This window comes from Lepidochelys olivacea, assembly GCF_965140295.1.
Source record: "Lepidochelys olivacea isolate rLepOli2 genome assembly, chromosome: 13".
Lineage (NCBI taxonomy): Eukaryota > Metazoa > Chordata > Testudines > Cheloniidae > Lepidochelys > Lepidochelys olivacea.
The window spans coordinates 35344200-35353853 of record NC_140423.1 but is presented as its reverse complement, the minus strand read 5'-3'; the positions used below and the strand labels follow the sequence as shown (position 1 = coordinate 35353853).

The 9654-nt window shown below is 48.8% G+C and overlaps 1 pseudogene across 1 annotated transcript; it reads right to left on the bottom strand.

Annotated features, from left to right (window-relative positions):
• Positions 1-1118: 1118 nt before the first annotated feature.
• On the bottom strand, positions 1119-5900 carry LOC311529455 (olfactory receptor 2AP1-like; annotated as a pseudogene). Its single transcript has 2 exons — positions 5210-5900; positions 1119-1160 (listed from the first exon to the last, which is right to left on the bottom strand). The product of its transcript is annotated as an olfactory receptor 2AP1-like (transcript).
• Positions 5901-9654: the final 3754 nt, after the last annotated feature.

The following is a 9654-nucleotide window of genomic DNA, read 5'->3' as shown; positions in this document are numbered from 1 at the left end:
CCCGATCTGTGATTTGGGGGGTGTGTCATAAATATAAAGGGAAGGGTAACCACCTTTCTGTATACAGTGCTATAAAATCCCTCCTGGCCAGAGGCAAAATCCTTTCATCTGTAATGGGTTAAGAAGCTAATGTAACCTCGCTGGTACCTGAACCAAAATGACCAATGAGGGGACTAGATACTTTCAAATCTGGAGGGCAGGGGGAAAGTTTTTTTCCTGTCTGTGTGATACCTTTGCCAGGAACAGATCAAGGATGCAAGCTCTCCAACCTCTGTAAAGTTAGTAAGTAATCTAGCTAGAAAATGTGTTAGGTTTTCTTTCTTTCTTTTCTTTTCTTCTTTTCTTTTCTTTTGGCTTGTAAAGTTGCTGTGCTAGAGGAAATGTGTATTCCTGTTTTTGTGTCTTTTTGTAACTTAAGGTTTTGCCTAGAGGGATTCTCTATGTTTTGAATCTGACTGCCTGTGAGATTATCTTCCATTCTGATTTTACAGATTTGTTCTCTTATCTTTTTTTTGTTCTTCTAATAAAGTTCTGATTTTTAAGAATCTGATTGGGTTTTTTTGGGTCTTAAAAATCCAAGGGGTTGTGCTCATCTTGTTTATTCAAAAACCTACCCAGGAAAAGGGGTGTGAAGGCTTGGGGGGATATTTTTGGGAAATAGGAACTCCAGGTGGTCTTTTCTCTGTTATTTATCTAAAACACTTGGTGGTGGCAGCATTTTACCTAATCCAAGGGCAAAGACTTTGTGCCTTGGGAAGTTTTAACCTAAGCTGGCAGAAATAAGGTTAGGGGGTCTTTCATGTGGGTCCCCACATCTGTACCCTAGAGTTCAGAGTGGTGAAGGAACCTTGACACATTATGCTATTGGAATGGAACCTCTAGATACTGAACCCCGCCCTTCTTGCTGCCAACTCTGATGGGCAGAAGGGTTACATTAGTATCTCAGAGTCTCTGCATGGTTTTGTAAAAGTCACATTTACTGATTGCTTTGCACAAGGCTCCTGTGACCTCTCTGTTTCTCAGGATTTGGATGAATCAAGGGCTGTGAAGCAAAGAGAGAGCAGTTTGTTTAGGTCTCTCAGTGTACCGCTTTTAGGTAGCATGTACACAGTGTTTCTCTAATGTGCATCTGCCATGGGTTTAGCATAGGAAGAATAACACTGCAATTGAATCAGAAGAACATAGAGTTAAAAGTTTATCAAATCTTGAATTAATTCCATAAATATTCAGAAACTCCCCTTCCTCTCCTGGCTACATCCTGAAGTTTTAAGGTTAAATGTAGATTTCAGAGCTAAATGCCGGGGGGGTCTCTCTCCAAGAACAGGTCATTGGTAGTCTTGCAGACCACCCATTCCCATATCACAGCAATGACCATTCCATTTCTCTGGTAGCTGAGTACCGATGGGAGAAATCAGACAATTTCTTTAGCTACTATCATGTCTAATCTAGTGACATGCTGGAGCTTAACAATGATGCATAAATGCTGTGTTTCACTTCTGGCAATGGCTAGAATCATGCCATATTTTACGGGTCAAAAACAATAAATACATGTACTGAAAATCTTGAACTGAGATGTTCAGTGCAGTCTGGTGTCCTTAATTCTTCTACTACAATTATCTTATATTAATCAAATCATATATCCTGATATATTCAGTATTTCACTATCCTGGGATGAAAAGGAACACTTTTCACCCCCTCAAAAGAGATCAGTTTATGCCATAAATTATGAAGTGGAGTAAATTCTTCCTTCATTCATGAGGTGGTGACGGTGATGTGTTGAGGGACTGGCAACACCTTTTCTGTTTCCCGATGTTCACTATGTAGCAGTAATAAAATACAGCTCTTTGGATGATGGCTCTTAGTAAGACAGAGAACTGGGCTGATGTGCAGCCCTAGCTGGGGAGTGACTCTCTGCCCTCCATAATGACTGTGGGATGATAATACGAAACAAAATGGTACTGGGATGGGGAGGAAGCTGTCTCTGAACTTGGAGTCTAGAAACAATCTGGCCTGTGTGATCGGGGCTAGTAAGACTCTGTCACCACTCATCACCCATTTGGAACACACACAGTCAGATCATCAGTTGATGTGAATCCATGTAGCTCCATTTGTGTCCATGGGGCTGATCCCCAACTGAAGGCCTTACACCAGACATGGATCTCAAGCTCCATCCCTATTAAATGGTGCTGTGAACACTGACTGGCACGGCTGTCTGAAGTGAGGCTAAAATTGTCAATATTCACCTCAGGATGATCTCTGTGTAGCTCAAAAGTTTCTCTCCCTCACCAAGAGAAGTTGGTGCATTAAAACCTTGTCCTGCCAATATTCTCGAAAAACATTGATGCCCCTGTCTGCAGGGTGCAATAGAAAGACAGTCAGGAAAATGGTGCTCACCTGTAATCACAGGATTGCCCAAGCTTGTAGCAATGAGCTCTTATGTCTCAGTGTTTGGCTGCCCGGACTTGCGTTCTTCAGCTGAGGTTCATGTCTCTCTGCAGAAACTGGAGTCTCTCTGTGACCAAACCTGCAGTTACCTGAAGAGATGAGCAGGTGAATTTGATCTGTTTTTGGGTAACAAGCTTCCCATTTGATTTACAAAGTGTAAATGCACCCTCATATTTGTAATTGCTGGGAGAGCAATACAGCAATGCACAGACAATCCACAAAGTTTTTGGAGAGTGTTGGGGACAACTTGCTTGTACAAGTGCTCAAGGAACCGACTAGGGGCCGTGCTTCTCTTGACCTGCTGCTTACAAACAGGGAAGAATTGGTAGGGGAAGTAGAAGTGGGTGGCAAACTAAGTAGCGGTGACCATGAGATGATTGAGTTCAGGATCCTTAAAAAAGGGAGAAAGGAGAGTAGCAAAATACAGACCCTGGACTTCAGAAAAGCAGACTTTGACTCCCTTAGGGAACTGATAGGCAGGATCACCTGGGAGGTTAATATGAGGGGGAAGGTGGTCCAGAAGAGCTGGCTGTATTTTAAAGAAGTCTTATTGAGGGCGCAGGAACAAACCATCCTGATGCGCAGAAAGAATAGCAAACGTGGCAGGTGATCAGCTTGGCTTAAGAGTGAAATCTTCAGTGAACTTAAACTCAAAAAGAAAGCTTACAAGGAGTGGAAATTTTGACAGATGACTAGGGAGGAGTATAAAAATATTGCTCGAGCATGCAGGGATGTAATCAGGAAGGCCAAGGCACAACTGGAGTTGCAGCTAGCAAGGCATGTGAATGATAACAAAAAGGGTTTCTACAGGTATCTTAGCAACAAGAAGACCATCAGGGAAAGTATGGGACCCTTACTGAATGGGGGAGGCAACCTAGTGACACATGATGTGGAAAAAACTGAAGTACTCAATGCTTTTTTTGCCTCGGTCTTCACACACACAAGGTCAGCTCCCAGACTGCTGAACTGGGCAACACAGTGTGGGAAGGAGGTGAGCAGCCCTCAGTGGTGAAGGAACAGGTTAAGGACTATTTAGAAATGCTGGACATGCAAAAGTCCATGGGTCCAGATCTAATGCATCCAAGGGTGCTGAGGGAGTTGACTGATGTGATTGCAGAGCCATTGGCCATTATCTTTGAAAATTCATGGCGATTGGGGGAGGGTCAGCAAGGGGAAAGGACCCCGGCCACCAGGGATGGTACCAGAGCTGGCAGTTGGGATGGATGATGCAGTGGTGCATGGAGGGACATCAGCCACCTGCGTGTTCGCTCTGGGGACTTGAGATGGAGCGCCCCAAGGTGGTGGAAGGAATGGCAGGGGATGGAGGGGTTGTGGCAGGTGTCGGGGCCACAGCGGGGAGGAAAGTGCCACCCGCAGGAGATTTTGCTTTCTGGGCAGGGCCTTTGCCCTTCTTGTTCCCATGGCCCTTTTTGCCAGTGGAAGTGAGACCATGGCAGTGGTGGAGTCTGGACCGGTGGTGGCCTAGAAGTCAGCGGCAGAAGTGGGCAGGGACAGTGGGAAAGTGGGGACTAAAGGGTCAGCAGGAGCAGGGGTAGGAGCAGAAACAGGAGGAGGGTCCAGTGGGAGGGGTGCGTAGATGGGGAACAGAGTAACCACTCCTCCCTGCTAGGCTGTGTTCAGGTAAGGAGGGAATCAGTGTGGGGGACTACAGGGGCACCAGGGTAAAGCGAAGAAGCAACCACTCCTCCCCGCTAGGCTGCAGGCAGGGGAGGAGGGCACCTGCGGGGATGCAGGGGCAAAAATGGGGCACAGTTACAAGGTAGGGATACCGGCTCTTCTGACTGCACTGGGAAGGGGAGGAACTACAGTATCATCAGGAAGGCTGTGAATAGTGGGGGGGACTGAAAGGGGGCACAAGCACTGACGGAGGGGGCATGGGCGCACAGGGAAGAGGGCCTGAGCTGGGGGGAGCAAGGCAGGGCACAGGAAAAAGTAGGGCCAGGCAAATCACAGGAGGGAGCTTCAAGTGTAAGGGTAACCAAACCAAAACCCAAAGTTTGGGGCGGGGCAGGGAGCAAACACCAAAGGACTGCGGCGGGACAGGCAAACTAACAATAAGGGAAACTCCCAGAGGGTCACAGGAAGTGGCAGGTGGGGCAGGCTGCAAGGGAGAAGGGGCAAACTAACACAGGGAGGCTGGGGGGCACAGCAGGGAGGGGGGCCCACCAGCCAAACGCAGCTGGGGGGAGGATAAGTCCAAGGTGGGGAGGCACGTGTGCACATTGTGCTTGTGTAACTCAGTCATTGCTGCTCACTGCTGCGAACCGTCCCAGGTGGTGAAAGGGGGAGAACGAACAGCATGGTAAGGAGTGAAGAGCGGGTCTAGTTGGTATGCGGGGTGGTGGAGAGGGCAGTGTTGGCAGTGGGGGTGGAGGTACAGGGGAGCAGATGGATGTAAGGAAGGGCTCCATGCCTCTCCCCCTTGCTCACCACAACAGCAATGAAAGTCGCCACCACCCCAGGAGCAGAGATGTTAAAAGTCACTCCCTTTGTGAACAAAGCCCCTCCACAACGTCCCTCAGCAGGAATCCTCCTCTTCCTCCTTCTCAACGGCAGCAGTGGCTCTGACGCAGCAGCCGGCCAAGCAGGAGGGACCCATAGGTGGTGGTGGCGGGGTCCTTGCTTCTCTCTCCGCAGGCGGGGGGAGGGGCAGATCTGCAATGCCCCCACACACACACTCAGCAGTAGCAGCAGCCGTCCAGGGAGGGAACTCCAGCCAGCAGGGCAGCCAGAGCAGACTGACCAATGTGATGAGGCTGGTGTCACTGCAGGAGAGCTTTAGCATTGGAGTGAAATCACAAAAAAAGTGGTCCATTTCATTGGGGCCACAGAAAATTAATTGTGACATAAAATACATCATTATTGTACAAGGTAGAAATCCACTTATCCAATACCCCGCTGCTAGTTGGAGGCACAGCCTGCTGTTCATATGGGTTCCATGGTGCAATGGTTTGCATATGGCTAAATACCAATCATAAGACATTGCTGCCAGGAGATAACACTCTGTAGTTGCTAGAAAACAAAAGAAAAAAAACTGTGTCATGCAGCCCCCCACAGAAATGATTCTGTCCCCAGTCAGGAGACTGGCCAGCATCCTAGGCAGGATGGTGGAGGTGTAGCAGGTCTCCAAAAAGGACAAGTTCCCCAGGAAGAAGTACATGGGAGTGTGAAGGTGTTGATCAATCACAACTAGAGCAATAATGAGGAGACTGGCAGCCACGGTCACAATGTAGATCACTAGGAAGACCAGGAAGAGAAGGGTCGGCAGTTCAGGGAGATCCCCAAACCTTAGGAGGATGAATTCTGTGACGGCTGTTGGATTTTCTCCTTCTCCTTTCTCCATGAGCTGTATCGTGTGACAGTGAAAAAGTAATGAGCATCTAAAGATTTGGGTGTACCATGAAATTAGGCAGATTTCCATAATTTGATTCCATAAGGGTTCCAACTGCAAACTGAGAGCTGGTTTTATATTCTCTCATACCAGAGAAACTTCTTTACTTTGAGACTTTTGAATAAAATTTCCCACCCAACCAACGAGCTGCCACCCGGTTCGTTTTCCACTCTTCTGCCCCACACCCCAACTTTTTTCATTAATCTATTCTTAGATTTAAGATCAAAAGGGACCATTCTGGGCTGGAGTTTGGCACAATTGATTAAAAGAGCTTTAAACTAGGAACTTAGAGGAGATGGTTGGGAGATGCTCATGTAATCTCCACACAATATTTTAACCTTGAGATGGAGGAAAATCAAGTGAGAAAGGATACAGAAGTGGAGAAAGGAACAGCAGAGGGTAGGAGAATGGACTTTAAGAGGAAGGATAGTGCTGATACCAATCAGACAGGTGATACTGGCAGTAGAATGACTGTATCCAACTGGGTGAAGCCAAGCAGCAATAACTACAATGTTTGTACACCAGTGCAAGGAGCCTGGGTAACAAAATGGAGGAACTAGAACTACTGGTGCATGAAATGAAGCCAGATATTTTTGGGATAACAGAAACATGGTGGAATAGTAGTCATGATTGTAATAGAGGTATTGAAGGGCTGTTCAGGAAAGACAGAAATAAAGGCAAAGGTGGTGGAGTAGCATTGCATATGAATGCTGAGGTAGACTGTAAAGAAATTAGAAGTGATAGCTTAGATAAGATAGAGTTTGTTTGGATCAAAATCACTTTGGAGAAGAAAGTTACTTATAGGTATCCCTGGGATAGTGCTTGGGGTGTGCTGCAGACCTCAAGGATATGATCTGAATATGGACAGAGACCTTTTTAATGGTTTTAATGAAAAAAATACTACTAGGAATTGTGTGGTTATGGGAAAAAAAAACAATTACTCAGCTTCTCGTAATTGTTGTTCTTTGAGATGTGGTGTTTAAGTCCATTCCAACCAGGTGTGTGCACGCGCCGCGTGCAGGCCAGTCAGAAGATTTTCCCTTAGCAGCATCCGTAGGGTTGGCCTGGACACCCCCCAGAAGTCACAACTTCCTGGCCCCCAATATAGTGCCCTGACGACTCCCCACCCCTAAGTTCCTTCTTGCTGGCTACTCCGACAGAGGGGTAGGAGGGTGGGTATTGGAATGGACATGAACAACACATCTCGAAGAATAACAGTTACAAGAAGGTGAGCAACCATTTTTTTCTTCTTCAAGTGCTTGTTCATGTCCCGTTTCGGGCCTGTTGTATGATCAAAAAGTGTATCATAAACTTGTGTATTGAGGACCATGTTGCCGCTCTGCAGATCTCCTGGGTGGGGCCCTGCACCAGGAATGCAGCTGAGGAGGCCTGAGCCCTGGTGGAGTGAATGGTGGAGCCAGCACCTTTACCAGGCCATAAGACTCCCGAATGTATGATGTGATCCACGACGAGATGTGCTGGGATGAGACGCAGAGGCCCTTCATCCTGTCCACCACCTCTATAAATAACTGCATGGACTTTCAGAATGGCTTAGTTCTCTCTATATAGCAGGCCAGCGCTCTGCAGACATCCAATGAGTAAAGCCTATGCTCCTTGTTGCAGGAATGCGGCTTAGGATAAAACACTGGGAGGAAGATGTCCTGGCTCATGTGAAACTGGGAGACAACTTTATGAAGAAAATCTGGGTGTGGTCTGAGCTGAACCTTGTCCTTATGAAATACTGTGTAAAGGGGCTCAGATGTAAGTGCCCTGAGCTCCGACACTCTCTTAGCTAAGGTTATAGCCACCAGGAATGCCACATTGTAAGAGAGAGAAAGCAGGGAGTATGTCACTAGTGGCTCAAATGGAGGACCCGTAAGTCTGGTGAGGACCAGGTTAAGGTCCCAAACTGGGACAGGCTGATGAGTTTGTGGGTAGAGCCTGTTGAGGCCTTTGAGGAAACGGCTAACCATAGGGTTCGCAAAGACTGAGACGCCATCTGCACTCGGATGGAAGGCGGAGATGATGGCCAAGTGGACCCTTACTGATGACAAGGACAGAGCCTGTTGTTTAAGATGGAGGAGGTAGTCCAGTATGAAAGGGTCGGTGACTGATGGTGTTGCTCCAACCAGAGAGAGAACCTCCTCCACTTGGCAAGGTACATTGCCCTTGTAGAGGGCTTCCTACTGCCAAGGAGAACTTGTCTGACTTGATCAGAACAGGACAGTTCCATGGCATTTAGCCATGGAGCATCCAAGCTGTGAGGTGCTGGAGGCGGCCGTGATCCTGCGTGATCAGGTATGGGACCAGTGGTAAGGTGAGTGGGGTTGCCATGGACATTTCCAGGAGCGATGTGAACCAGTGCTGGTGTGACTATGCTGGAGCTATCAATATGACCCAGTCCCGGTTCCTGTGGACCTTCAGGAGAACCTTGTGGACCAGCAGTATAAGTGGGAACATGTAGAGCAGATGGTCCCCCCACTGGAGAAGGAAGGCATCCGTGATGGAACATGGGCTGTGATTCATGAAGGAGAAAAATAATTGACACATCCTGTTGCCGTGTGCGGTGAACAGGTCTATCTGGGGATGGAAAATTGAGCTCACCACATCTGTCCCGAGGGACCACTCATGGCCATGAAAAGTTTGGCTGAGACTGTCCGCCAGCTCGTTCTGTACGCCGGAGAGATATGAAGCCTGCAGGTGTATCGAATGCTCTAAACAGAAGTCCCATAGTGTGAGGGCTTCCCTGCACAGGGGAGAGGAGCATGCACCACCCTGTTTGTTGATATGAAACATCACCATGGTATTGTCCGTGAGGACTGATATGCATCTGCCTGATATGTGGGCTCTGAAAACCTGGCACGCCAGGTGCACTGCTCTCACCTCTCTGACATTGATATGCCCCCAGCCCAGATCCGAGTTATCTGTAATTAATGAAAGTTAGATGGCTGGGGGCTGGTGAAAAGTACTCACACACAAACCACCTGTGGGTTGAGCCACCACAGGAGGGAGTCCAGTACAGGGTGGGGCAGGGTTACGATGCTGTCCAGAGCGTCCTGGGCTGGTCGATAAACCGATGCCAGCCATGACTGAACTGGGCAAAGTCTGAGTCTGACATGCTGTACTACATAGGTGCACACAGCCATGTGCCCCAGCAATTTCAGGGTTTCCAAAAGGGCCATTGGGATGATGGCTGCCACTGCTGGGTAGGGTTGATGATTCTGGAGCGATCTGGACCTCCTACTCCTGGACCTGTTGGAGTGATAGGAGTCCACCTCCAACTCTGAGGTCTCCGAGTAGGAGGACCACAGAGGAGCTGTGCCCTGGGCTGCCGGCGACCGGTGCCGAGAGGCCAGGGATCAGTGCAGCTCTCTACATGTACTGGCCATGCTGGGGAGAGGTGTGTCGGGGATGAAGATTGGTGCACCATCAGCGCTATTTTGACCCTGGATTGGAAGTGGGGCCACGCAGTCACTGGCGACTTGTCCCTCCTCTGTGGGGAGGTCGGTACTGGGAAGTGCAGCATGTCCTTGGTCGCCTCAAGTGCCTCTGGCCTTGATGGGAGCTGGAAGTGGTTGCCTTGGCAATCCGGGGACCGTGGGGTATTCGGACTCGACTGGACCCCAGCCGGGGCTGGAGTTGACGAGACCCTGAAGGGGTGTAGGGACAAGACAGTCTGTCCCGAGGCATTCGTGGACGCCACCGACCCTTTAGGCTTTCGTGGGGGGGCCCGACCCCTCCCCAGCCTCTTCTTCTTTAATGGCACCGGGGATTCAGAGCAGTGCCGCACTGAGGAT